Raw genomic sequence first — 27054 nt, 5'->3', positions numbered from 1 at the left:
GCCCTTCCTTGCTTCAGACAACAGGATTTGTACTATCTGCTTACAAATCGCCTTTTGTTTTTTCCAGCATAAGGGGCATCTCTGTGTTGGTACAAAGCTGGAGATGTAGTCAATGCATTTCCGAAAGTAAGTGTGGAAAAAATAATATATTAGTCTAATAATAAATTACTCTAATACTTAATGTTTGCCCCCTACCCTCAGGTGTGGTTTTAAATATCCAGCACAGAGAGTGTTGGGGCTGTGTACATCTCCAGGGGCCCAGGTTCTCATTATCTTTGTCTCTAACCCCTGAATGGAGAGTTTGACTTCTAATTTCATGCTAGGGGTTTCACAGGCAACATAATTGTATTTGCCTCTGCCTTTGATCTGCTACTTGATCCGCTGTTTCATTGTGGCTCCACTAGGAGACAGAGATGGAAACGTGGTGGAAAAACATGATTTTTGTTTTCCTTTGGAATTGGCAGTTATTCTTTTCTCTGGGTCCCTTAACGCGACACACCTTCCCTAAATCTGAAATTTAATCATTTTCCCGTTTTTGAGAATCCAAAAGGCATGTGCCCCCTCTGGCATGCGTTCCTTTTTGCTCACGAAGATTTCATTTTCAGCAAGGCTTTGGGGGCAGGATGCTCATGTTTTAGATCTCCATGAAAACGAAGTCCCCGGGGTTAGCAGAGAACTGCTGGGTGAACTCTGACCCACCTGCCCCTTCCCTGACCTCACGTCGACTTGCCAGGATGTACCTGGCAGACCCGGGCCTCCCTTCAGGTGATCTTGGTCTGTGGGGCTGGCCGCTTCTCTTCTGGAAAGCCAAAGAAACCCAGATTCAGCAGGAACCCGGCAGGTCAGAACCAAGCAGCAGTCAGGGTGGCTCCTAAAGTCAGCTGGCTTCTCAGGAGGGGCCGCTACCTGGACTTCTACTGTAGGCTGTGCCCTGCACAAAGGTCCCCAGCCAAGACAGGGAGCGAGGGCTGGAATTCAGGCCCAGGGCACCTTTCCCCCATTCTTACAAAGTCACCGAGGAGGCTAGTGGCAGTTCTCCTCTCAGGGCAGAGGAGAAATAGATTCTCTGTCTAAGAGAAATGGTGACACAGGGCAGGACAGGGGTCAAAAGGGCATCTTGGGAGCAGAGTGGGCCCGCCTAAGGCTGCAGACCAAGCCAGTGTTGACCCAGCAGGTTGGAACAGTAGGCCCATTTTCTGACTCACTCTTTGCTCTGTCAACTCTCATCTGCAGGGTCCAGTGTTCGTAAATTACTGGGTCCCTCCTAGGCTTTATTTGGAGTTTAAAAAAAAAAAAAAAAGGCAAGGGTGTCACTTTGTCTTGTTTAGCAAACAAGGTGGCATTTTGGGGGGGAGGGCGCCACGTTTTCTTTGGTTTTGAATGTGAAGACTTTAAGGGATGTTGTTAGCTGTAGGCCTTTATGGGCTGGGTGTAGGCCTTTGAAGGTAAGACCCTAACAGGTGGTGCAATGGAGTTTGACACCCTAACAAGTTACCTGTGAAAGAAAATTCACACTCCTGTGTAATGGATGGAGATAATTTACATTTAAAAGTGGAAGACACCTGGCTGGCTCAGTCCTAGAGCACACCACTCTAGATCTTGGGGTCGTGAGTTCAAGCCCCACTTGGGTGTAGAGATTACTTTAAAAAATACAAAGATAAAAACATAAAATATCTAAAATAAATAAAAGTGGAAGATCAGGGCGTCTGGCTGGTTCAGTACAGCCCGCAACTCTTGATCTCGGGGTCATGAGTTCAAACCCCATGTTGGCACAGAGGGGGCACAGAGCCTACTTAAAAAAAAAAAAAAGTGGAAGATCATCCAGATAAAGCAATTCCTAATCAAAATTAAACAACTCCAGAGAGGGACTTTTATGGTGTCAGCAACAGGCTGCTAGGGAAGGCCTTTGGAAGCCTTCTAAATTGGCCCTGTAAAGCCTACTCCTGTTCCTTTCTATAGTGGATGGTATTGGTATTCGGAATTCCATTAATACTTGGAAAGGTATTTTCACAATAAAGCCATAAACGCGGTCTCTCTTGAGAAGGACAAATTTGGAGGACTTTTTTTCCCCTTTAACCAGGAATGTATAGCCTGGGAGCCCCAAATCCATTCACCTCCTTCCCCATTTTTTCCCCCACACTTTCGGTAATTTGAATTGGGTATGTTGAAGAAATACAGTTTTGAAGGATATTAGTTACATCCTTGTGACTGAGAGTTCTCAGAGTTTTATTCCGCTAAGTGTGGTCGGGAGGGGGGGCTGCGTGGGTGGCTCAGTTGGTTCAGCTCAGGTCATGATCTCAGGGTCGTGGGACTGAGGCCTACCATGGCTGGCACTCATCAATGAGTTTGCTGGAGATTCTTTCTCTCCCTCTCTCTTTGCCCCTCCCCCTGCTCTCACTCTCTAAATAAATAAATAAATAAAATCTTTAAAAAAAATAATTCATGGGGTGCCTGGGTGGCTCAGTTGTTAAGCGTCTGCCTTCGGCTCAGGTCACAATCCCAGGGTTCTGGGATTGAGCCCCACATCGGGCTCCCTGCTCTGAGGGGAGCCTGCTTCTCCCTCTCCCTCTGCTGCTCCCCCTGCTTGTGTTCCCTCTCTCACTCTCTCTGTCAAATAAATAAAATCTTTAAAAAAATAATAATAATTCATCTGGTTTTTTTAATTTTTTTAAAAAGATTTTATTTATTTACTTGAGAGAGAGAGAGAACGAGAGAGAGAGAGAGAGAGAGAGAGAGAACAAGCGAGAGATAGAACACGAGCTAGGGAGAGGGGCAGAGTGAAAGGGAGAAGCAGACTCCCCGCTGAGCGGCAGCCCCATGCGGGGCTTGATCCCAGGACTCTGGGCTCATGACCTGATCCAAAGGCAGACATTTAACAGACTGAGCCATCCAGGAGCCCCTGTTTGTTGTTGTTTTTAATTTTTAAAGATTTATTTATTTGAGTGAGAAAGAGAGAGAGAGAGTGCATGCGTGGGGGTGGGTGAGGGGCAGAGGGAGAGGGAGAGAGAATCTCAAGCAGACTCCCCGCTGACTGCAGTTCATCCAGGGGCTGGATCTTGGATCTTAGGCCAGAAGTCATGACCCAGCTGAAACCAAGAGTCAGTAGCCCAACCACTGCACCACCAAGGTGCCCCAGAATGTGTGTTTTTAATTTTTAAAAAAATCGGAGTTTTTCACAAAAGACTATTTGCCCAAAGTTTATGAAGCCAAATAGTATGTAAAGTCTTGGTACAAAAAAGCAAGACCCCTTCCTTGTTCTGCCTGTTTCTTCTGGTAGATACCATCATATTTGTAAGTAATATGTAGATGTGGCCTTCTCTTTTTTTTTTTTTTAAAGATTTTATTTATTTATTTGACAGAGAGAGACACAGCAAGAGAGGGAACACTAGCAGGGGGAGTGGGAGAGGGAGAAGCAGGCTTCCCGCGGAGCAGGGAGCCTGACTCGGGGCTCGATCCCAGGACCCTGGGATCACGACCTGAGCCGAAGGCAGACACTTAGCCGCGGAGGCACCCAGGTGCCCCTAGATGTGGCCTTCTCTTAAATAATCCATGCTAACTATCATCTGTTGACCTCCTAGTATAGGAGAGGAGGATTTTAGTTCTCTGCATCATACTTCCCCTCTCCCACTCTTACAATAGAGCTGTATCATAATGTCTTTTTTTTTTTTTTTAAGATTTTATTCATTTATTTGAGAGAGAGAGACAGCAAGAGAGGGAACACAAGCAGGAGGAGGGAGAGTGAGAAGCAGGCTTTCCCGCTGAGCAGGGAGCCCGATGCGGGGCTCGATCCCAGGACCCCGGGATCATGACCTGAGCCGAAGGCAGACGCTTAACGACTGAGCCACCCAGGCGGCCCGCTATATCATAATTTCTTAAGAAATTCATAGCCAGTGTTTACTTTGTGACCACATATATATTGTTTACTGCCGGGGCAAATGAGAGTCAGTGATTGCATTTCTTTTCTTGTACATCATTTTTTTCCTGGGGTTAATAATTGCCTCAGTTTTTAATTTGCTTAATTTTCTTTGACCTATGACTAACTTTCCCACACTCCCCAACCTCTGTACAAATCATCTTGGGACAGTTTTCTGCACGTTCACATCCTGGAGACCATCTGCAAATAAATAGGCTGACCTATTTTGTTTTGTGTGTTTTCTTTTAATTTCCATTATCTTTAAGTCTGAACTCTTTCTACAAGTTTCTAATCCTCCATTTAGTTTTATTTTTAAAAACTTTTCTTCGTATGAAGTGTGGTGGGAGTTTTACCGATTTCAAACGGGGGTATTGTGTTTTGATAGAAAATTGCATCTCTACCACCCAACTAATGTCGGGAGCTGAGAAATGAATCCAAAGTTTCTGATTCTTGGTATTTTGCTTAGTTTAAATAAACTTTCACCATTTTTCCTAAACATCAACCTTTCAGAAGTGATGACTGTTATTCCCCCGAACCCTGGAACTAGCCAGGTTAGTAAATTTTTATCCTCTCCTCTCCTCCCTTCCCAGAATGGAGTCTACATTTTTAGAAAGTAAAGGTTATTTTTAAAATAATTAATCGGCCCTTCCCCAGGCCATTTGCTGCAGGATTCATGCCCTTTGTTTACATTCATTTCACGTAGGCTTTTATTTGTGTTTAGTTAGTCATTTACAAGACTGCCTTCCCACCTAGATTGTAAATCACTTGAGGGCCAGGGGTGCCTTTTTAAACAATTCACTTTCGTACTTTTGGATTCCCCTAGGACCTAACACAGTGCCTTGCCCTTAGCAAGCTCTCCATAAACGCAGGTCAAAAAAGTGGTCAGAGTGGCAGTCTTCTCCAATCAAGATCCCCTAAAGAGAGGTAACTTTCCAGCCTTCTCTTGCCCCGAAAGCGACTGCGAAATCTCCCGAACGGTGGGCACTGCGCTGCAGGCCTCGCTCCCCGCTCCCCCTCTCCCCCCCCCCAACCCCACCCCGGGAGCCGCCACCGCACGCTGCAGCCGGGAACGGCAGCCCAAGTTCGGCAGGAGAGGTGACAACGTGTTGCCCGTTGCAGGACTCCGGGAACGAGAGGTCGTTTCTCGGGAGTGAAATCCACTCGGGCGGTGCGGCGAGGGGCGACTCCAGACCGCGCTCTAAGGAGGAGCGGCCGCCCCGGGCCAGGGGTCAGCCGTGCCCCGCGGCGCGGAGGGGGCTCGGGACGGAGAGGGCGCGGCGCCCCGCGCACCTCCCCCCCCCCCCCCCGCCCCCGGCTGCCCGGGAACGTCCGCGCGGCCGCCTCGGCCCGGCCTGCGGCTCTGCAGTCCCACCGCCGGGGGCAGCGCCGCCCGCGCCGCCCGGGCTAAGATGGCGGCCGGCGAGCAGCCGCGCGGGCCGCGGGCGCCCGGGGTGGCGGGGGAGGCGGGCGGCGTCCCCCGGGAGCCGGGGCGGGCGGCTGTGTTCCCGCCCCCCCACACACCCGGGGTGGGGGGAGAAGGCCGCTCTTCCTTGGCCCGCAGGGACCCCCGAGGACTCGGTCCTGCGACTTCCCCAGACAGGCACCCTGCCAGGCGCTCTACCTGGACGGGCCCTAAAGGGACATTTTATCACCCAACTCCCCCAGACTCGGGTTCCGAGGAGGTAGGGCTAGGCCCTGGCTGAAAGAAGGACTGTGAGGATGGCAGCCGGGGTAGACATGGCGGACGGGAGGACCAGCGGCGGGTACCACTTGGGTGCAGGCCTCACCTCCCAAGCCATTTCCTCCCGCCTTGGGAGCTCGGCCAGTAAGCCTTGGAACACCTTTGGTGCACAATTACGCAATGCCAGTGACCGCAGGGAGGGGGGGTCATGCCCGGTGAAGACACAGGGCCCAGAGCTCCTGAAATCAGAATTCTCTTGGAAAATCTGGTACATCCGGTTGTGAAATCCGTAATATCATCCAGTAAAGGCTACAGAACGTGTGCCGCTCGCCACATTGGCTCTGACATCGGTATGCGCACAGTGTGGGCTGCCTTCCTCCTAGGACACTCCAAAACCTGAGGTCCAATTTACCAGAAATGGCATTGATGAATGCGGTGCATTCTGAGTGATCTCGCCTCGGGCTCAGGTTGGGAGGTCAGAAGGCCCCTCCCCCCTACCCCGCCCCCGAGGGAGCAGCTGATGCAGGTAGAATCACAATGGTAAGAACAGAGATGTACCTGGAAAAGCTGGCCATTGTCCTATGTAAACTTCAGGCTGGCACCTCCCATCAGTTCAAGGCTCCATCCAAAGTTTGCTTCTGGCTTATCAGTTCAGTGTGAGAGGCTGAATGTGAACTTTTTCTTTTGTTTTGTTTTGGTGAAAAAAACTCGTTCTGCGTAAGGTTTGCACAGACTTGTTATTCTTATGGAGAACACTTCCTCCACCCACCTAAGCAACAGCCACACCGGCCTTCCTCCTGCAGCCCCTCTTGTAATTACCTCTCTCGTGCCCCAGTTTAGGCGGCTGCGGGTGCTTTGTTCAAGGACAGCAATAAACCCAAGACTGGACCTAACCCTCTCTAGTCCTGACCTTCCCTCTAGCGGGCCTGGAGCCTGGAGGGATCGGCCTCCCCAACCGATGAGGGCCAAGGGCTGTGCATGTTGTGTTTCTGTGCGTTTTCTCCCCTCTGCACACTTGTTGGTACTTTTCAGACGCGATGCTTTAGCAAAACAGAATCGTGTGCAAGAAAGAGTTCAAAGCGGCCCTTTGAAGCCAGGCCTCCAGGAGCTGGGGGTCGATCCTGCCAGGGAGCCAACCCTCCGCTTTCTAAACGGCAGCCAGCGCCAGCGGGTTTACCGCTGACCACACGCCCACGGAATTCCTCTAGTAACACCAGCTCGGGTGGCGTAGGCGCACCCACCTCCAGCTCTGTCCAGCCCCATGCCCCTCCCGGGAGGCGCAGTAACCATAAAAGGCACGACAGGCGGCCCACCGAGCAGGTTTAGTGACGACTCCCTGGAGACCGCCGCCTCGAGCGCCAGGCCCCATCTGCAGTGCAGCTGAACGAGTTAAGCTGCCCCAAGCGTGAGCGGACTGGGGTGGGGCCTGGATGAGAAAGAACCAGCGGCAGCTCGGGCAGCTTCGGTCTCAGGATCCCCCAGTTACAGAACTGGGTGAGCCTGGCTCTCTTCTTCCAAGGGCTGCGTGAGAGGCCCGGAAGACCCCCGTCAGGGGTTGGGGAGGAGGCCTCGGAGCCCCGCCCAGTGTGAAGCTGCGCTGGGGACCTTGGAGTCGCGGAGGTGGGGTGGGGCACGCACCCTCAAGGTACCCCCCGGGGGTGTAAGGCGCTTGTGCGCCGAACTAGAAACGAGGAGCTGTAGCACCCCACCCTCAGGCTCCTGCGGCCGAGATGAGCCCACGATGCGGGCAGGCAAAGGAGGCGCGGCTCTCGGTGCAGCTCCAGATGCGCTAAGGTTACTCACCATCTCTGGGACAGTCAGACCCTGCCGCGCGGCCCCTGCCCTCTGCCCTCGGGCACCGGCCGGAACCTGGGCTGCGCGTGCCGCCGCCCTGCGACCGCCAGACTCAGCCCCATGCGACCCCGCCTCAGCCTCACAAAGGCCGCGTGCGGCTGGGGCAGACGAGGAACGGCCACGACTCTCAGATCTTTAATTACGCCCCTACCCTTCCCCCCACCCCATCGCCGGCTCCCAGCCCTTTAATCAATTTCACGATATTAAATATTAATTTCCCGCCAGCCAGGCTTTCTCGGAGGAGGGGGAAGGGACCGGCAGGGCAGTTCCGAGGAAGGGATGGCTTTGTAGGTTGTGACCCGGGTAGTAGGTTGCCGGGGGTGCGCGGGCTCCTAAGTGACCTGCGCCGGGAACTCGGTCTGCGCTTTGCGGCTGGGGAACTTGGAGAGTTAGGCAGGCCTCCGAGAGGGGCAGCTAGGTGCGCCGGGAGTCCCAGTACGCTGGGCGACCGCTTCCTGCTCCGCACCCCCCCGCCCCCAGCCCCAAGTCAGCCTCTCGCGGGCCCGCGGCGCGCCGCGATGATGGATCGCGCCTGGCGGGGGTGATTTGGTGTTGATCGCACATTATCACTGGCAGGTTGGACTGGTTGCTGATGGACGACTTCTAGCGGCGGCGGCAGCAGCGTCTTCAGACACGGTGCGGGGACTCGCTTGTTCTGCGAGGGTCTCCTTTACCCCGCCCCCCCACCCCTCGCACACTTGCGGGCGTCAGGAGGACTTAAGAGTCCGAGCGGGGTCTTGCAGCCCCCAAGGCCGCCGGCCCTGGTTCGGGTCCTCGTGTGGGCCGCAGGCCGGGCGAGGAGGGGAGCCAGGACGCCTCTCCCACTTCCTCCCATTCCTCCTTCCCTCGCCGCCTGCCCACCCACCCCCCATTCTTTCCTGCTTCCCCATCGAAATCGGAAGGGCCTGGGTCACTCGCCGGGTGGTTTCCCCGCCGCGGATGCAGGCCCCGGGGGCGGGGGGCGAGGTCCCCCCTGCCGCCCTGCGGCCCCCGCCCCGCTCTCGGGGCTCGCAGCACCGCGGCGCTGCGGTGCGCCCCTCCTCGCCTCTTTTTCTAAAGTGCCTGCAGATACAAAAGCGGTTTCGTAATGCCTTCCGTCTGCGAGAGCCGGAGGACCTTGGCTGACCTTTCGGAAACTGATTGCAACTGCCTGTTAACAGCCCGTACTGACCGCACCGAGCAGAGCGGAGGACAATCATTTAAGTGACAGACGGCGAGGTGGCCTCGGCTCAGTCGAGCGGCCTGGTTAAGCCCGCCCCGCCCCTCCCCCCTGAGTGCCCCCCCCCCCAGCCCCGGGCGCACTGCGGGCTGTGGCGGGCGCCCGGGCGGGCGGGGAGGGCGCGCCGTGTGCGCGCGCGTGCGTGTGTGTGTGTGAGTGTATGTGTCTGTGTGTGTGTGTGTGTGCGCGCCCGCCCGCGATTACCGGTTGACGGGTTAACCCTTCGCCGAGCGGCCGGCCCCTTTGAGGCCGGACGCTGTCGGCTTAATCTGCCATCTGCAAAAGAGGAATAAAAGGGCCGCCTCCGCCGACTTTCCCTAATGGACAAACTGTCCCCCCTCAGCGTGACCGGGGCTGCGTCCCCGCTGCTGCCAGGGAAAGATCCCGACCCTCAGCTCTTCCGGCACGTCCCCAGGTCCCCTCCCTTCCCCGCACAGAAAGACGCCGACACAGGAACAGCTCAGGGACAGCGCGAGGGGTCTAAAGGCTCCGAGAGACTCGCGGTGCAGTGGACGTGGGTGTTCCCGGTGTTTTCTGTTTTGGAAACTGGAGAAAGGTTGGGGGGCGGTGGGCCCGCACCCGGAAGGCGAGGTGGGGGAGGGGAGGCTGGTGACAGGGCACCTCGGGCTGCGCTCGCTCCCTCTCTCGGGAGAGATCGCCAGCTGCTCTCCAACAGGCAGCGCCCTGAAATCTATTTAAAGAGAGGGAAAGGGGAGGAGAACAAAGGGGGAGGAGGGGGGCGGTGAGCGGAGCCTGGGCGAGAGCGAGCGAGCAGGGAGGATCCGCCGCTCCGCGGGCACATCAAGCGCTCACATCTGTACACTCCGCGATCGATGGGGAGAATGGATAATATTTGTCAGCTGCAGACCTTTCTCTTCCCGGTTCCCGGGGAGGGGAGGGGGCGAGGGAGGGGGAGGGGCGGGCAGACCAGGCGAGAGAGGCCGCCTCAAGGACAGCGCGCTTCCCGCTGCAGCCACACGGAAACCTGGAGCCATGAAAGCCCGGGGATTTTTCTCTTATTATCATTATTAATTATTTTTTAGTATTCCACAGCAGCCAGCGAACGCTCGGCGGCGCCCCTCCCCCGCTCGCCTGCCGCCTCCCTTTGTTGATTCTCAGCTGCGAGCGCGGCGGGCCCGAGCCGCCGTCGCCGCCGCCGCCGCCGCCGCCGCCGCCGCCGCCGCCGCGCACGATCTGCTCTTGCGCCCTCGGTCGCAGCTGCGGCCCAGGAAGCCGGGGCTGCGTCCCCGCCCCCCACCCCCCACGGCGCGGCAGCCCCCGCACCCCGCACCCCCAGCTCCCTGCCGCCCGCCACGAGGCCAGCCCTGCCTCTTCGCTGCTTCTCGCTGCGGCTCCGCGTCCCCAACGCCGAGCAGAGGCGCTGGCGGCTGCCGCCCCGAGCCTCCGGCTGCGCGGGGCCCTTCGCCACCCCTCACCCCCCGGCGGCTGCACTCTGATGCCGCCGTCCCCACACATGGTCTTCATTTCGCACACTCGCGGCGTGCTTCCTCTCGACTCCTCTCCTCGGGGCTTTTCGGAGCGAGGAGGGAGGTTCAGAGGAAGTTAGAAACCCAGCGAGCCCAGGGGAAAGGGGGAAAACCCTCGCTCTCAGACTGAGCTTCCCAGGCGGAGGGGAGCGCCCCGCGGGGGGTGGGGCAGAGTCTGGGTGCCCTCCCCTTCCTTAGATGCGGGAAGGTGAGGTGAGGGGTGGCGGCCGGAGGAGGACAGGGAGCTGGGGAGTGAGTGAGCTCCAGGTTTGCTTTGGCCCGGCCCCCGGCCCGATCCTACGGGCCAGGGCAGAACTGACCCGCCCCCTCGGAACAGCACAGCGGGCCTGGGAGCCGATCGGATTAGCGGTCATCAAATGAGACCGAAGACACCTCAGACCGTCCACCCCCCCCCGCTTCCGCGGGGGAGTTCCCTGGGCCTTTGCCCCCTCCCTCCTCCAAGGTGTAAAGCCTGGAGCTGACGCCCCACAGGGCCCGGGGTCCGGCCCCGCTCTGGGGGGGGGGGGGTGCAGAAAGTTCTAGCCAGGGTTTACTTGTGGCTTCGCGCCCCCACCCCCACCCCCGCTGTCCTCCTGCGATTCCGGGCCAGCCTGCGGCGGCGTCCCCGACTGCTCCGCGGTCCTGGGCAGGGCAGGAAGCTGGCACGGCCGACGGCTGGGCCGGCGCCACTTGGCCGGGCCGGCTGCTCGCTGGAACTCGCGCGGCACCTTCGCGCCGAGTCGGGTTCCCGGGTCTCCCGCCCAGTCACCCTGAGCGGCTCCCCCACTCCCCCCCGCCCCCCGCTCTGTCCGTCGTCCCCTCTCCGGAGTCTCCCTGTCTCCGCCCGCCCTCTCAGCTTTTCCCCTCCTCGGTCTGTCTCGGGAGCCCCGTAGCGCAGTCAACCGCCCTTCCCGAGATTCAAAAAGAAGTTTTGTGTTTCCCCGGGGGCAGCAGCCTAATGCTTCCCTTGTTTTCCGGAACAAAGCAGACATTCAGTGGGGAGGGGGCAGGCGCTGACTCCTTCCCCTCCCCGCAGCACCCCGCACCCCTGCAGGTTCAGAACGCTCGCTCCCGGGCCCCGGCGGCCTGGGGATGGGGTGGGGGCCCTCTTTCCCCAGGCTCGACTACAAAAGCGGCGCGCCCCCCCCGCCCCCGCGCCCCAGCCTCCCCTAGCCTCCGCCGGGAGCCGGAGAGAGGGCGACATGGTGTTTGGGTGAGGTTCCCAGCCCGGGCTGGGAGGGCGCGCACGCAGCTGTTTACGGTGTGCCTGTGCTGCTGGAAGCTCACCCACCGCCGCCTGACAGCGTGGGGCCCCCGCGCGCTGCCAGCTCAGAGGAGGCGCCGAGCGGCGAGCCCTCCGGCACTCGGCCCGAGGCCTCCGCAGCCCTGGGGCCAGGGCGCGCTGGGAAGCTCGAGGTCTCCAATCGCGCGAGCCTCGTCTAGCCCGCAGACCGCCCCCTCCTCCCCAACAATGGCCTGAATCGGGTAGTACATCAAAGGGCCTGGGGGGAAGGGGTGAAGAGCTCGCGAGGGGCGCCCAGAGCAGTCCTTGCGCCAGGGTTCTCAGCAGCCCTTCCCCTCCCAGGGCTAAGTTCTCTGGCCAGCGTGAGCGAAGCCCTCCACTCCAGCGACTCGGAGATGCCTCTGGCTGCAGATTGCGCCCCGCAGCCCCACCCTGCCCGGTGGACTTCCCCTCACCCCACCCCCGCTGCACTAGCGGTGCCCACGCGAGCCGGGCCTTGTCCGCGCATTGCTGCCTTAGATCCCGCTCCGGCGCTTCCCCTCTCCCGGGCCTGTGGCCGGCCCCCGGCGCCTCCAGCGCGTCCTGAAACTTGATCCCGTGTCGGAAGGACAGTGTGTAAACACCAGGCGCGCTCCGAGAGCCCGCGGGAGGGGCCGGGCGAGGGCCGCCCGGGCAGCGCCGAGGCCCCGCGCCCTCGCCCGCCCTGCTCGCCCCGGGCACGATCGGCGGGGCCGCCGCCTCGCTCTCTGCCTTCCCAGTTGGCTCAGCTAATTGGAACCGCCGCCGTCGCCACCGCGGCAGCCTCTTGTTGAATTTTCTAGATCGCAACCGTTCAGTCGTGGCTGCCTCCGGCTCCCCTCCCCCTCCCACAGCTGTTATCTCGGCCGGCAACTTGTTGGTGGTGGGGACGCCCCTCCGCTGACCCTGGCCTCAGACTCCGTTCACACCGGCAGTTCAGGGGTGTTTTTCTGCGGGGCGTGGGAAGGGAGGTAGAGTCCTTATCGAAGAGTGAGGCTTTGCGCCAGCATCGGAGGCTCGTTTTGGTGAGCACGAATACTATCCAGGGGATCCTCTCGGCAGAAAGCCATCGTGCTCGCCGTCTTGCACCGGGAGTAGTGACAGTCCCCGAGAGGCTTCGGGAGCAACTCCAGTAGGTACTGCAGTTCATTCCAGGAAGACGTTACCGAGGGGTGGGGGTGTTGGGAGGCACCTCCCTCCTGCCCGGCCCTCCAATCCTTCTCAGCATTTGGGATTTGCTACAGCAGAGCTCCCCTAAACCCCGGCCTAGCCCACCTCAGCGGGACAGGGCCATTTTCCCTCTTGGTTTGAAGTACCGGGTGGGTCCAGGGGGCACTTGTCAGCCTCAGTGGGTTCTGGAGGTGCACCTCCCCCAAGCTGGGTCAGCTCTAAGCCTGTGCCAGCAGGCCCTCCTGGGCCTTGGGTCCCCCCCAGCCCTCCCTTCTTGCTTGGCTTCCCTTGGCCTCCCTCCGGGGCCTAGCTACATGTCCCCACTTGGTGCAGACTATGGGGTCTGCAAATTGTCAGCTCTGTGTGAGTCTATAGCGGGCCCAGAGCCTGGCCTGATGGCCAGGGGAGGGGGGAAGAAGTGAGGGACTCAAGAAAACACTGTTGGTGATGCCGCAGCGTTGCCCGATATCCAACATCCACCTTAGAATGACGTGTCCTCTGAGTAGAACTTTTTGCTAGTGGGTTGCACAGGCCCAGGGCCGATGTTGTAAAAGTGGCTGCACCCCCAGCCCGGAAACGCCTAAATACACAGAGGCAAACATCCAGGGGGCTGGGTCTGCAAACCACCGCCGAGGGGATCTGTAGCAGCCAGAGAGCGGCAGCTTTTCCTGTGACGGTTCTGAGAAGGACACCCGTTCCCTTCCCTTTGATGGTTCTCTGACAACTGTTAGGGAACAAAGAGGCAAGGCCCCTGGCTCATTTTCCAACACCTCTTTCCTTCCCTTCTAACTTTTACCCAAATCCCCTCCTTGGGGTTTCCCCGAGGTGTCCTCTCTATTTATAACCAGAGCAAGATTTCCGAGTCAGTCCATATTGATTTGAGCTATGAAAAAAAAAAGGGGGGGGGGGTCTGTAAGATCAATACTGTAACCTGGTGTCCAGGATGACACTTCAGCAGGTCAAGTTCACCTAGGTCTTTGGCATCTAAGAGCCTCCAGGCCCTTCCAATCAGATGGTGGAAGTGTATTTCCCCACTGCTAGTTTCTCTTCTCTTTCTGTAGCGGAAGAAAATGAATCTGCTCAAAGACGTTTGTTTCTTCTCCTTCACCCATATCCTATCAGTCTGCAAGAACCTTGTTTCTGGGTAGGGTAAAGTGTATTCCTGTGTTTTGATAAAGAAGAGAGTAATTTGTGTTCTTTTTCGGGCCTGAAAAGATAATTATGTGTCCTGGGAGCTTGCTCTTCTCCTGGCTGTTTAACAGACAATCTGGATTCTTGTTCTGGAGCAGGAGTGCTTGGGTTTGGGTGTCCCAGCCTCCTCCTCGTTGTCCCCTTCCCTCTGTCGCCACCCAGCCATCCCCAGGTCCTTGGGTGGGCCACATGGCACGAGGGTTTCTGTCTTGAAGGCTGGAGGCGCCTCAGAAGGCCTTGTGACCCTGAGTCTGGTAGCAGGCATTCACGTTTCTTTTCCCCGGGCAAAGAATATTCTGAGCCATTGGAATTCCTTTTCCATCTCCCTGAAAGCTTATGCCAAGAGCTCCCCATGGGGCCTATGGTGATGGATGTCAGGAGGGCCAGGGGAAGGAGCCATCATGGTGGGAAGAGTTGAGTGCTTGCCTGCAGGACTCAGACCTGACCCAAACCGAAATGCAAACAGCAACCCCCAAAAGCAGCTCCATCCACCTGGTAGCTGGCTCGGAAACAAATCCTACCCACCCCACCCCACAACTAGTAAAGCCCGGGGACAAACCATTCCTTTGGCCTCCCTTTAGCTCGACTTACGTTCCGTACAGTTAAGCATACCAGGAAGCCAAGAGGCATCCACTACTCCTTACTTCCCCTGGCGCTGGGCTCGGCTTGGCTGAACTTGCCGTTCCTGTCTTTTTAGAGGAGCTGGTGGTGTTCCCGAAGCAGGATCGCACTGTGCCGCCTCCCCAGGGGTCCTCAGCTATTGATTTTTAATATCCGTATTCAATATTGTGTATTAAATATTGAATCCATGCACGAGAGGATGTGATGCAAATCACCAGCCGTGCCTGAGACTTTAATAGTTGTTTTATTGCCCGGAAACCACAGTTGGACGCAAGGCATCCTGCAGCCGAGGCTGGGGGAGGGGATGACAGGCAGAGAGGAGAGCTGAGCAGACAAGCAGAGCCAGGCCTCCCAAAGCTACAAGACCTCTGGAGTAGCCACTGCGGAAGGCACAGCCAGGCACGACAGCTCACCCCTGGGCAGGTGGGCTGGAGGCCAGCTCTCAGGCTGCTATGGAAAGAGTGGCCCTCTCCATGAGACCTGGGTAGAGGAAGAGGTGTGGGGCTGTGTCCTTCCTTCCTGGACTTCCCTGACTGGACTGTGCATTCCTGTCCGGCCATCCCCCTTCCCCTCCACACGGATCTTCCCCCAGACACACACACACACACACACACACACAGAGCTGTTGAACAGGAAAATGAACTTGGGGGCAGGAAACTCAGGCCTTGGGCCTCCTCCACCACTCTTAGCTCTATGACCTTGGTACAGACTCTCTTAACCTCTCTGGGCCCCATTTTCCTCCTCTGCCGGTGGGGGGGGGGGTAATGCTATCTGCCTTACCTCCCTCACCGGGCGGCAGTAAGACTGGTGCAAATGATATAATATTCAGGGGAAAGGCTTTTGTAGACTGTCAGGCCCCACCGTAGGCAGGCTGAGGGATTAGTGTTGGTTTTCCCTTTATACTCCCCCTCTCCTGCAGGCTGTGTCTCCCGGCTGGCTTCTTTCTCTCAGGCATGAGCCCCCTCCTCCATTATCAGCTCCTCGCCTCCTCTCCCTTGGCCACCTCCACTTGGTCTCCCTGGCTCAGGGCTCGGCGTGGCTCTGCACTCAGACTGGGCAGTCAGGTTTCGAGGCCGTCCAGCAGGAGACAGGAAGGGCGAGAACTGTGTGTGTGCGCGCGTGTGTGTGTGTGGTGGGGGTGGGTGTAGCTAGTGCGTACAAGGCCAACAGCCGCGGGGAAGAGCTCTTCTCCGTTGGAGGGAGGACAGGCACGGTCCGCGGCAGCTGCCCGGGGCTGCGGAGCCCGGGGCTGGCGGGATTGGGGGAAGCAGGGGGTTGGGGCCGCTGCTGGCCCAGTGCACGGGCTGCTGGGCTCACTGGGCGGGCAGTGGGAGGGAGTGGCAGAGAACCTGAGGCTGGGGACCTTTTCGCCACATTACACTCATCTCAGGAAGTCCAGTCTGGATTCCCGCTTGTTGGAAAGTGAGGGCGTGGGCTTTGCCATAAGAGTCTTAAGATCGGGCGCCTGGGTGGCTCAGTTGGTTAAGCTACTGCCTTCGGCTCAGGTCATGATCCTGGAGTCCCTGGATCGAGTCCCGCATTGGGCTCCCTGCTCGGCAGGGAGCCTGCTTCTGCCTCTGACCCTCCCCCCTCTCATGTGCTCTCTCTCATTCTCTCTGTCTCAAATGAATAAATAAAATCTTAAAAAAAAAAAAAGTCTTAAGATTGGGAAGCCCAAATGTTACTTCGGTGGAGGGCGGCGGCCCTGCAGCGACCTCCAAGTCAGATAAACAGTTACCCGAGGCCCCCCGGGCGGAGACACGGGTCCTCCGAGAGCCCTGAGAAAGGGCCGACCCCCTCTAACTAACCCAGATCTTTGTCTGGGGCTCGGGGAGGGGCAGAGACCAGAGGGGTCCCTATTAGTTAAGACACCCCCCCCCCCTCCCGGGGCCGAGGAAGGCCCAGGCTGACTCGCCAAGCCGGCTCAGGCCCAACAGAGACCAGCTCTGGCAGTAGGCCCCGCCGGGAGTCCGCGTCGTTGTCCCCAGGGCGCGCGAACGGGGGTATGCCAGGCCGGGCCTGGCTGCGCACGCCTCCGCGTCGGGGCTCGGGCGTCTGCTGCTGCCTGCGTTTCCGGGTCTGCGGCTGAGCCTCCCCGGCTCTCTCCTCCCGCTTTGTCTCGCTGCCAGCTCTTCGCCTGCCCTCGCCGCTCTCCTGGGTCGGCTGGTCGCGCTCTGCCTCTCCGACTGCATCTTGGCATTTACGCTGCCTTGCTCTTTGCGCGCGTGTGGCCCCCTTCCCTCGACCGGGGCTCAGCTCGGCCTCTTCCCGCGGGCTAGTTGGCACTGCCTTGGGAATCGCTGGAGTGTCCACCCCTCACGCCCCCTCCCCGGGGCCAGGACGACGTGTCCGGGGCTCTGCGACCTCCTCCGGGACTGAAACATCCCGAGGTTCTGGTTTAGCTCCACCAAAGCAAACCCGAGAGGGTCAGAGTATGCCTCACTGCGTTCCCTGATGCTCCCAGCCCGGGGCAGCAACTGAAGGGGGGCTTTTATGAGACCTACTTTGCAGAGTTAAGGGGGAACTCTTCAGCGGCCGACCTCGCGCCTTCTGTAGCGTTTTCCGAACTCTCGAGACTGTAAGCCGCCGAGAAGAATTTGACCACAGGGTTCTGCCTTTGACCCGAAAGTTGGTCAGACGTGTGGGTCCGGGTAGGGGTGCCCTGAGTGCGTGTGCCTGTGTGGATCGCAGGGACTCTCGGTGGATTAGCCGCTACAAAGCGGGGGAGGGGGCACTGGCCTTGGGCGCTCGGGCTGGGGGGGGCCAGCCAGGGGCCTGAGAACACCCTAGGCCACGGGACAGGTGAAGACACCCCTCCGAGCCCGCCCCCACCTCCGGGACCCGCACACGGTCGGTCTCGGAGGTGGAAACAGCGTCGAACTCCTTGAAAGTAAACTTGCCGCGAGGGGAGCGAAGGAGGGAGGGGGCTGGCGGGGGTGCCTGCGTCGGGAAGGCTGTGTCAAGTTTCAGCCCCTAATGACACTCGGTGGCAAGGTGCCAAGGCCCTGGGAACGGCGGCAGGGGGAAGGGCGGCCGGGGTCGGGGTGAGAGTGGCCGCGCCGCGGGGCCGGACCCGCGAACCCCGAGGCGCACCGCGCGCTCTCGGGCCGGAGGAGGCCGGGGGGCGGGGGCGGCGGGCGGGAAGGGGGCGCTCCGAGAGCCGCCTGAGCGGAGCGGAGCGCAGGCATCTTCCGCAATCCATTCATGCACTGAAGCGCGTGCAGAGCTGCTGATCGCTGCCATTGTTACTCGCGGGCGGTGTGGGAGCCGAGCCTCCACTCTGGCGAGAGATAAATGGCCTCTGACAGCCCCTCCTCGCCAAGAGAGCTCCTCGGATTTCACCGCGCGGCGGCTCTCAGGTCTGTGCCTCGCTCGCTTCCCGGTGAGAACCTTTAAATCAGCCTCCCGGCCCTCCCTCCTCCCCGACGCTGCCCCCCGCCTGCTCAGGCCCCGGCAGGGCCCCGAGCGCGCTGCGCGCAGTCTCTAGCCCCCTCCCCACCTGGAGCGGGGGGACAAGGTGGGGAGCTGCGGGAGCACCCGGGGGCCGCGGGGGAGGCGGCTGGCGCCCCCCGCCCCGGGTCCGCACCTCCCCCGGAGCGAAGCCCCGCGCCCCGCCTCCGCGCCCACAAGATGGATCAGGCTACCGTGCGGAGAGCGGGCTGTAAATATTTAAAAAGTCTCTCGCGCGCCGGCGGTAATGGCTTTCGCAGTCGGAATGTGGGCTAGGAGAAGAGAGGAAGGGCGATGTGTGTACAGTGTTGCGAGGTGGGGGAATCGTTCCTATGCCTCCCCCACCGAGTCCGGGGTGGGCTGCAGGTTCCAGCTGCCCGATTTCCCGCCCTCCGCCTCTCCACCGCCGCGTCTCACGGTAGCGTCGAGAACGCCAGTCGATAGGGAACTTGAGCATGGAAGGGCGACGCAGGCCCGGACGAGGTGACCCGGAGCCACTATTCCCTTCGGGGTCTCCCAGGGTCCTAGGCTGGGACTGGCCAGAGATTTCCTGCCCCACCCCACCCCCGTCCAGGTCCGCTTCTCGCTGGTGCGCGGGGGAGGGCGGAAAACGCACAGGTTAGAACCCCCCGCCTGAGTTTGGGCGGTCGCTAAAGCCTGGGCCGGGGTTTCTGCAGCGGGGGCCTGGGCCCTGTTTGTGCCTTTGCTCCCCTCCGCATGCCTCTCTTAAGCCTCGATCCACTCTAAAGGAGAGCCCTGCCCCGCCCCCCGCCCCCCCCCCCTTTCTGAATCTGAAAGTAGCTTTGTGGCTGCTGGGACAGAAAACCTGGGAGGAGGCGACGCGGAGAGATGGGGTGGGGGGCGGTGCCTAGCGCCCAGGCTGAGTGGAGGTCACACGTGGATGTGGAGGGGGATCATTTGCTTCTCTGGCGAGAGTGGGCCTGGGATCTTTAGGGCCGAGCCCGGCCGGATGGAAGGCGTGGGGGAGGGGGCATCCAGTCTTCCCGGCCGGGAGAGGCTTAATGGGCCCACCACAGGGTGTGTGCCGGGTGAGGCTGCCGCCTTTGCCAGCAGCCCCTCCCTGGCGGGGCGGGGGCGCCGAATTGCCCTGGGCTGGGGCGGGCCGGGCGCCGCGGGTTCTCGGGGAGGGTTGGAGGGCTGTGCGCCCAGGCTGGGGCGGCCCCCCCTGCACTCCTCCGCTCCGCCCGCTCGGGGACCGGCCAGAGTGTGGGTGCTGGCGGCGTGTCAGGGCGCGCCAGGGCTGCTCTCGGCGTTCGAGCGCGTGGAGCTCCCGACTCCTGGCAGCTCCGCGCGCACTCCGCTACCAGGGGCTCGTGTTGTGCCCTGCTCCCTTGTTTGTCTCGTGTGAGCCTCGTAAACCGCCCTGATTTATTACCCAGACTAAATGCTTAATTTGTGAATATGAAACAGATTAAAAGGGGCTGGGGGGGGAGGGGGCTTGAGGTCGGCATATTTTAGCAATCAGACCAAAGCAGCCAGGCAGATGTTTCAAATTTGTCGACATTTTCAGGCTCACGTGGAAAGCCAGCCAGAATGGTCAAGAGGTCTTCTCCTTCCTTCAACCTGAGAACTTGGCAGTGATCAAAAGGAGGTGATTAGTAGCTACAGAGAAAAGACACCGGCAGGCAAGGAGTTAAACAGGCTGAGCCCTTCACCTCCAGGATTGGGAACGGGGTGGGGCGGGGGCGGGGGGGGGGGGGGGCGGTGAGAGCTGGTCACAAAGGCAAGAGAGGTCCTGGCTAAAAAGGCTCAAGTCCCAGAAGCCAACTTTGAAGAACAAAGTAGAGGATCCATTTAAAAGTTAATTCAGTAAATAAACTTTATTGGCGATAAAACAAACAAGAAAGATGGAACCGCCAGCTGAAAATGGCCAAAAGACAGTAAAAATAGTTGGATATGGCCTTATCATGCGCTTGTGCCTTTCGCCAGGCAGGTCCCTGCAGCCAGCCTCCTCCGACAGGCCTCAGCCCGAGCACCTTCTCCCTTTTGAAAAGCCCCGGGTGCACGGGGGTTATTTTTTGGCATTTGTCATTTTTAGGCAACTTCACACATCAAAGGCAAGCACAGTGTTCTTTGCCGCTCCCTGGCTGCAGCCGCCCAGTGAAGCAGATACAATTTCTATAAATTGGCCTTCTCCTCTGGGTTTTGATTGATCATCACCATATGAGATTATTGAAAGTCTAATGTCTTATTTCACTTTCTCCAAGGGGTGAGGAGGGGAACAGTTTATTGGAAGTCAGGCCACGTGAAGACTCTGGTGTTTGTGCAATAGTAATTTCCATTAGCCTGGGTAGATCAGCCTCCGGAAACTCCCATGCATCTCCTGCCGGTTGCTCGTACCCACCCCCCTCCCCACTTCCCCCCTCCCCCCTCCAGGTCTCAGCTTCAGAGGTTAACAGGTACAGTACAAATTAGAGCCTTCTGGAGCCTTTGTCGTGGTAAGGAGAACATGGCTGTTGACTAAAATAAGGCAACACGAGATTCATTTTTTAAACATTTATTACCACTCAGGAATTCCCTCTTGAGAATTGTTTCCCACTCCAAACTTTTTTGTTCCCCTTTTGCCTCGATACCATCTTTCATTTTATTAAAGTTGATTATGGTTCCTCTGCCTTGTTCTCAGCCAGACAAAGGTTTAGGGAAAGTCAGAGAACGTGTTAATTATATGTTTCTTGTAAACCGACTTTTCATTTCCCCCTAACACATTTAGTTGGCTTGGTGCTTAGTTTAACACTCAATTGCTGCAAATATGCTGCTTAAAAATGCTGTCTTTATTAAAACAAATAAATGAATGCAAAGACCTTTCTAATTTCAACTCTCGTGGGCTAGAAACAGAACAGAAAACCGAAATCGAGAGCAAGAACGAAGGAAAGGCAGTGGGGAAGGGAGAGAAAAGAGACGAGGAAACACACACACACACACACACACACACAGTATTCCTTCTGCCATCCCTCCCCCAGCCGTGTTAAACTGGTCCATACAATTGTCCCTCGCTGCGCCCTGCGGCTCGCCAGCCCGCCTGGATTTTCCATCACTTGGCGCCTAAGGCGATCATTAGCTGAGAATGGACAACCTCTACCTGCTGGCAGCCCATCACTTACCAGCGGGCGGGTGGGGGGAGGCTGGCTGCAGGCTCCTGTGCCGGGGCTGGGCCCCATTTGCTCAACCCAAGAGGGGTCCTTGGTTCTTGCCCCTGGGTGCATTGGTGCCTAATTAAACTCTATCCAGGGCAACGTGCGCTAAATATACGGAGGCTGAGAGGAAGCTGGGAGGAAAAGGGGGTCATTACCTGGGCCGAGAGAGTGAATCTTCTGAGAGACAGGAGGACGGGATCCCTCTGATCACACTTTCTGTTTACCCTCAGCAGAGCCTCTGAGTGCACATTAACTGTCTTGCTGAAATCAAGGAGAAATGGAAATCAGGAAGGGGGGGGATCCAGAGCCCGCAGATAACGAAACAGGGCCTATGTCACCACCAGGCAGGAGGGAGGTCTACCGTAGCTCCAAACAGACAATGCTGGCTGCAGAAAAATGACTCGGGAGTCCTTGTGGCATTGGAGTTCCTGCTCATGTACCTCGGCCCCGTCGCATGCAGGAGCTGCAGCTGTATATATAAATGGCTGTGAGGACGGAAAGGAACAAATGTGTCAGGAGCCCAGGTGTGTGCTGTGAAGCTAAACGGACCGTGGAAAAGCAGGGGGAGAATCCTTAGCTGAAGGCCAGGGACCCCACGAAAGACCTGGGCCCAGGCAGGATCAAAATGGCCTGACCCGGGTCACGGTCACTTTACCCCAGGGCTGGTGAATGGGAGTGGATGCACGTTCTCATAGAATAGCCAAGCTACCAGGGCTTTAACTGAGCTCCCCTTTGACCCGGCTGAAAAAATCGGTTCAGAGGGTAAAAACAACACCACCACCACTAGCTCAAGGTGACCCATTACTGGCAAAAGTAAGACCGGAACCCAGAGCTCCCTGCTCAGGGAAACCGAATCTGAGGAGGAGGGTGACTGGTGGTTAGAGGGAGATCCAGGGTGCTCTTGGTCACTGCAGAGGCCCAGTATTTTAGTCAGTGAGCATGTATTAAGCACTTGCTGTGTGCAAAGCACTACTCTGGGCGTATGAGGCCCCAGTGCCGTGAGCCCTCCAAGGAATGCACAGGGGACCCGCAGTCCTTTTTCTGTGCCTGGTAACAAAGCCTTAAAAGACAAGGGGCGAAGGGGCTGGAGAAGGGAAGAAAGAAGCCGGCCACTCGCAGGGGTCCGCTTTTATTCGCAGCCCACAACGAGGTTTACAGCGGGGCAGCCTGGATGAGCGACTGTTCTCCCAGGGGTGGAGGTGTGAGAGAGGGATCAGGCCCCTTCACTTCACTTTCCTTGCAGGGCCTGCCGGGAGCCTGAGTCTAATGCAAATCGGGGAGGCAACTTTCCCTGCTGGAGCGTTCCTTGCAGTTCTCTCGGTTGCCCTGGACAAATAGAAGAGTGTAGCTTATCCCCAAAAGCTCCTGGACAAATGTAGGCTCTCTGGGGGAGCCGGTAAGGGAATACTGCCTCCCTTAACAAAACAAACCCGAGACTCTCCAAGGTTTAGCACTGGAAACGGAATCTCCCAGCAGAGAAGGGGAGCCGGCTTAAGTGCCCCCCACTCTGTACCCCCCGGATTCCACCTGCCCCTTGGGGCACTCACAGTGTGATCACAGGTGCCCTCCCTGCAGCCATCTGGCCTCGGCCCAGCCTCCGCTCTTGGTTTCCCTAAGCAGAGGCGAAACATGCTGGAACCTTCAAAGCACATTCCTAAACACTAAGGGAGATCTGCGGGGAAGTGAAAACAAAGAGGCCAAGGAGCGCCGGAGCAGTTCAGCTTACAGAGTCTGTGGGCCAACAGGGCTGGCCCAAGTTCAGTCAGACTTCCTGGCTGTGGGCCAGCCCGAGCTGGCAGTGTGCCCTTTCCAGCCCACCACTCAGGCCTGCGTTGGCCCCCAGACCTGGGCACAGCCTCGCACCCAGCCCAAGCCCCGGGAAGCCCTGCCATCCCCCCGTGGCCCTCTCGGCCCGCCCTCTCGCTGCTTAGGGTGCTAGTTCCAGGCCCAGTCAGCGGTCGCTGCGGCCCCTTAGCCCAGAACTTCCCAAGAGTGAGTGGGTTGCCAGGGAGCCAGCCCCTCAGGGCGGCCCGGTGGGTCTGGGGGTGGCCCAGGGCCCCTGACGGGTTAGCTTCCGGCCTTGGGCAGCCATCTTGGGCAGCTGCGGACCCTTGGTCGCTGTTGGCCCTGGTGCGCCATGAAAATAGCACATTGTGTGTGCTGACCTGTGAGAAGCGTGACACTCAAGGCTCCAAGAGGTACCCGCACATATGACAGGGAAAGCATCAGGCCCGTGGCCCTTTACGGGAGATGAGCGTTCATTCAACACCTAGCCCCTCTTGGTTGTTGGGCATTGCGTTTGTGGCCGTTGGGGGTGGCTGGGGGAGACCCCAGGCCCTGGGCCCCTCCTTAGAGAACTTACAATCCCCCCAAGAGAGATAAGCTCCACGTAGCCGAAAACCTCACTGTGCTCACACTAATTGAAACCAGTATTTTAGTCATTGAGCATGTATTAAGCACTTGCTGTGTGCAAAGCACTACTCTGGGCGTATGAGGCCCCAGTGCCGTGAGCCCTCCAAGGAATGCACAGGGGACCCGCAGTCCTTTGGTTTTCCTCCCTTGGTTGTCCTCCTCGGGCATGTATTGTTCAAGCCAAAGGGCGGATGGCGTGCTTCTGCCCACTTTCCACTTCCAGCTGGATAACCAAAGATTTCCCCCCAACTCCGAGCTGCCGACCTGCTCAACGGGTAGTTGGGCATGGGGAGTTCTGTGCTCTCTTTCCTGAGGTTCCATCTAGACAAGGTCACGTTAGCAGCAGATGTTAGGGGGAACACCTGCATAGTGCCCCAGAATTCTAAGGATAGATATCAAGGGTGTGTAGAGGGAAAGTAAGCCCCTCCCACCCCCCTTCCTCAGTCATCCAGTTCGTCTCTCTATGGGCGTCACTGCTCCCCGAATTCTTGCTTACCCTCCCCGAGATCGTTTATTAAGGCTAATTCTTTCCAAAACAATTATTTTATTTTATTTTTAAAAACCCCAAACCCACAGAAAAATCGAAGGAACAGTACAATGAACACCCATATAGGAAGGCAGATTTTCAAAAGCGCTATATTTATTCAACACGCCTACCCTTGGAAAGAATTCAAAACCCCTTCAAAGATCTGAATTAATTTAACTTTATCTTCAAATGTTAGTTAGGAATACTTTGTCCTCGTAGATACATGACTTGTCCACCCTTCCTCCCTGCCCTCCCCCCCACCCCCCGCCCCCAGCCCCTAACACCTTCTCAGTGTGCCTTGTTCATGGTGGGCCTTTAATAAATCTTGTGGGGTTCAAACAGCAAAGACCACATAGTAGTTGACAGGGTGGAGCCAAGACTGCCGGCTTGGAAACCTGGCTCTGTCACCTGACTACTGCGTGGCTTTAGACAGTTACTCTTGGGGCCTCACTTTGCCCCTCTGTAAAATGGAGGTAGTAATAGGACAGATTTCAGAATGTTGGGAGAATTCAATTGGTGGATGGCAAGAAAGCGCTTAAAATAGTGCTTGGCATGTACATATATACAGAAGGTGCTTAATAGGTACGGGGGAGGCTAGACACTGAAACACATTTGGTATCAACTTTGCTTTGGTGATTGCCGGTGAGTCATTTGGCCCCAAGTTCATTGGTGAGGGCGAGGGATGCCTGAGGAAACCCGGACCGCGGCCGCATAATCCTCCCCCTGAGAGAATTGCCCCGGCTCAGCTGTGCTGGGAGCTGAGACAGAGTGGGCTGTACGTGGCAAAGTCTTTCCCGTGGACAGTTTCCACACTCATGGAGAGTTTCTAGCCGGGCTTATTAAAAAGGCATTTGGAGGGAGATCTCCCCCCAACCCCCATTTTCTGGTCTAGCTAGTTGCTGCCCTGCTGATAGAAACACATTCAGAGAAAGAACTAGCATTTACTTCAGGGACAGAGCCAGGAAGAGCATGCCTCTCTCTCTCTCTCTCTCTCTCTCTCTCTCTCTCTCTCTCTCTGAGAGTTTCAAGCTCACAAAAGGCCCTCTTTGGGCCCAAGGCGAGGGTCAGACAGGCCAGTGGGTGCGATCCCAGGAGTCACCCTGTCTGATAAGCCAGAGAAGGTCTTATGGACCCTCAGACAAAGTTGTCCGGATGCTCCTCACATAGGAATGGTTGAGTGGTGGATGTCTTAACAGCCAGAGGCAAAAGAGGACGCGGGAAAGATAAAGAAATTTGTTTAAGGGTATACTTTGCTCCGTGCTATAAAATACTGTGCCTAATGTTAGGCTTTGGCGGCTGTAATATCTGACCTTGACATTGTAGTGTTTCTGCCATATAATTTAATTAACGTGTGATGCTGGCACGATGCCAGAGAGTCAAACGTATGACAGCTCTTGGAAGCCACATAAGTCCCTTTGAAGTTCCCCCCAGTGAAGCAGCACGTGGAGAAACCTCCTAAGGTTGCAGACGGCCCCCCCTTATGGGGTACAGAAATTTAGCTGCGTCGCGGTTACATTGGATGGCACTGGCCAAGCTACCTGCCGAGTTTTTACGGTTCTAGAGGCCTGCTGTGGTTTCTGAGGGTGCCAACCCCGTGAGTGGCTCCTTGAGGATGAATAACACATCCCTCATCAGGAACAACGTGAGGAGGCCTCCTCTTTGCAGATATTTCTCCCCAAGATGTTTTCTTCTCCCTCCACTTTGCCTATCACCAAATCATCGAGCTTCATAGAGGAACATAAATTAGATAAGGGGTGTATTAACTAAGGACGAAAAGGACTATATACATCCACTCTGCACAAATTAACAGTTACAATATGCACCTACCAAGTCTTTGGGCTTTTATAGCAGGGAACAAAACAGTATCTTGGCCATTCATAAAACTTCATTTCACTGGAGAGAGAAAGAGAATAAATAAATGAGCACAAATATGTATGTAATATTTTCGGTTGCAATAAGTGTTATGAAGAATTTAAGAAGGGTGGAGAGCCTGGGTGGCTCAGTCGGTTAAGTGATTTCTGCTCAGGTCACTATCTCGGGGTCATGAGATCAAGTCCTGAGTCAGGCTCCATGCTCAGCGTGGAGTCTGCTTGTTCCTCTCCCTCTGCTCCTCTCCCTGCTCGCTCACTATCTCAAATAAATAAATAAAATCTTTTTAAAAAAAGAATTAAAAATTAAGGGGATAGAAAGAGGTGGAGTGTTCTTTTTTTTATTTTTATTTTTTAAAAAGATTTTATTTATTTATCTGACAGAGAGAGAGACAGCGAGAGAGGGAACACAAGCAGGGGGAGTGGGAGAGGGAGAAGCAGGCTTCCTGCTGAGCAGGGAGCCCGATGCGGGACTCGATCCCAGGACCCTGGGATCATGACCTGAGCCGAAGGCAGACACTTACCGACTGAGCCACCCAGGCGCCCTGGAATGTTCTTCTAGATGATAGGCTGCATTAGGAGCCTGGGGTTGACAGAATCACGTGCTTAGGTGGTGTATCAGTCAGTGCTTGCCACAATAATGCTGTATAACAAACCACCTTAGAACTCAGTAGTTTACATCAACAAGCAATTGTTTCTCACATATGTGTCTGTGAGTCACCTGTGGTTAGCTCTTCTAGACTGTGTTCAATTGGGCTTGACTCCAAGTGTGGGTTGGGTCCAGTCTCCTACATGTGTCTCTCATCCTCCATGGACGAATGGACGACCAGGGCCGTGCCTGGTGAGTCCTAGGCTCAGAACTTTGCACTCTGTTACTTCTGCTTACATTCCATTGACCAAAAGACGGTCTGCGGCCTGACATCGATGGGATGGATGGGAGGTACACTCCACCTCCAGCTGGATGAATTGCAAAGTCACATGACAAAAGGGCGTGGACACGGGGTGGGGTGAAAAATTGGGAACAGTAATGCAATCTGAAACAGATGGTTCAAACCCAAACTATGTATCTCTAGCTAGGGCATTTATATATACAAATACATATATCAAATGATATAACCGCCTTTGCTGGAATCTTCTGTTTTAGATTAAATTTAAATAAATCCATGCAATAATTATACATTAGCATCCCTGAGGTGGTTTATTATGGGACCAGAGGCTTCTGGGTCATGGCCACAGACCTCAGGAA

The 27054-nt window shown here is 56.9% G+C and overlaps 1 protein-coding gene across 2 annotated transcripts in view; it reads left to right on the top strand.

Annotated features, from left to right (window-relative positions):
* Positions 1-17609: 17609 nt before the first annotated feature.
* Positions 17610-27054, top strand: part of BCOR (BCL6 corepressor) — an 86025-nt gene continuing 76580 nt past the window's right edge. The window contains exon 1 of one of the 2 annotated variants that reach the window (XM_064573924.1): positions 17610-17756. The gene's annotated coding sequence lies outside the window, so the exon portion shown is untranslated. Of the gene's footprint in view, positions 17780-27054 lie in introns of both variants that reach the window. The other variant, XM_064573926.1, reaches the window with a different exon arrangement.

The sequence above is a fragment of the Mirounga angustirostris genome, unplaced genomic scaffold (genome assembly GCF_029215605.1).
Source record: "Mirounga angustirostris isolate CCGP_5_RB_7025 unplaced genomic scaffold, mMirAng1.0.hap1 SCAF_11, whole genome shotgun sequence".
Taxonomy (NCBI): domain Eukaryota; kingdom Metazoa; phylum Chordata; class Mammalia; order Carnivora; family Phocidae; genus Mirounga; species Mirounga angustirostris.
The sequence above is the reverse complement of the archived record's forward strand: the minus strand, read 5'-3'. Positions and strand labels throughout refer to the sequence as shown.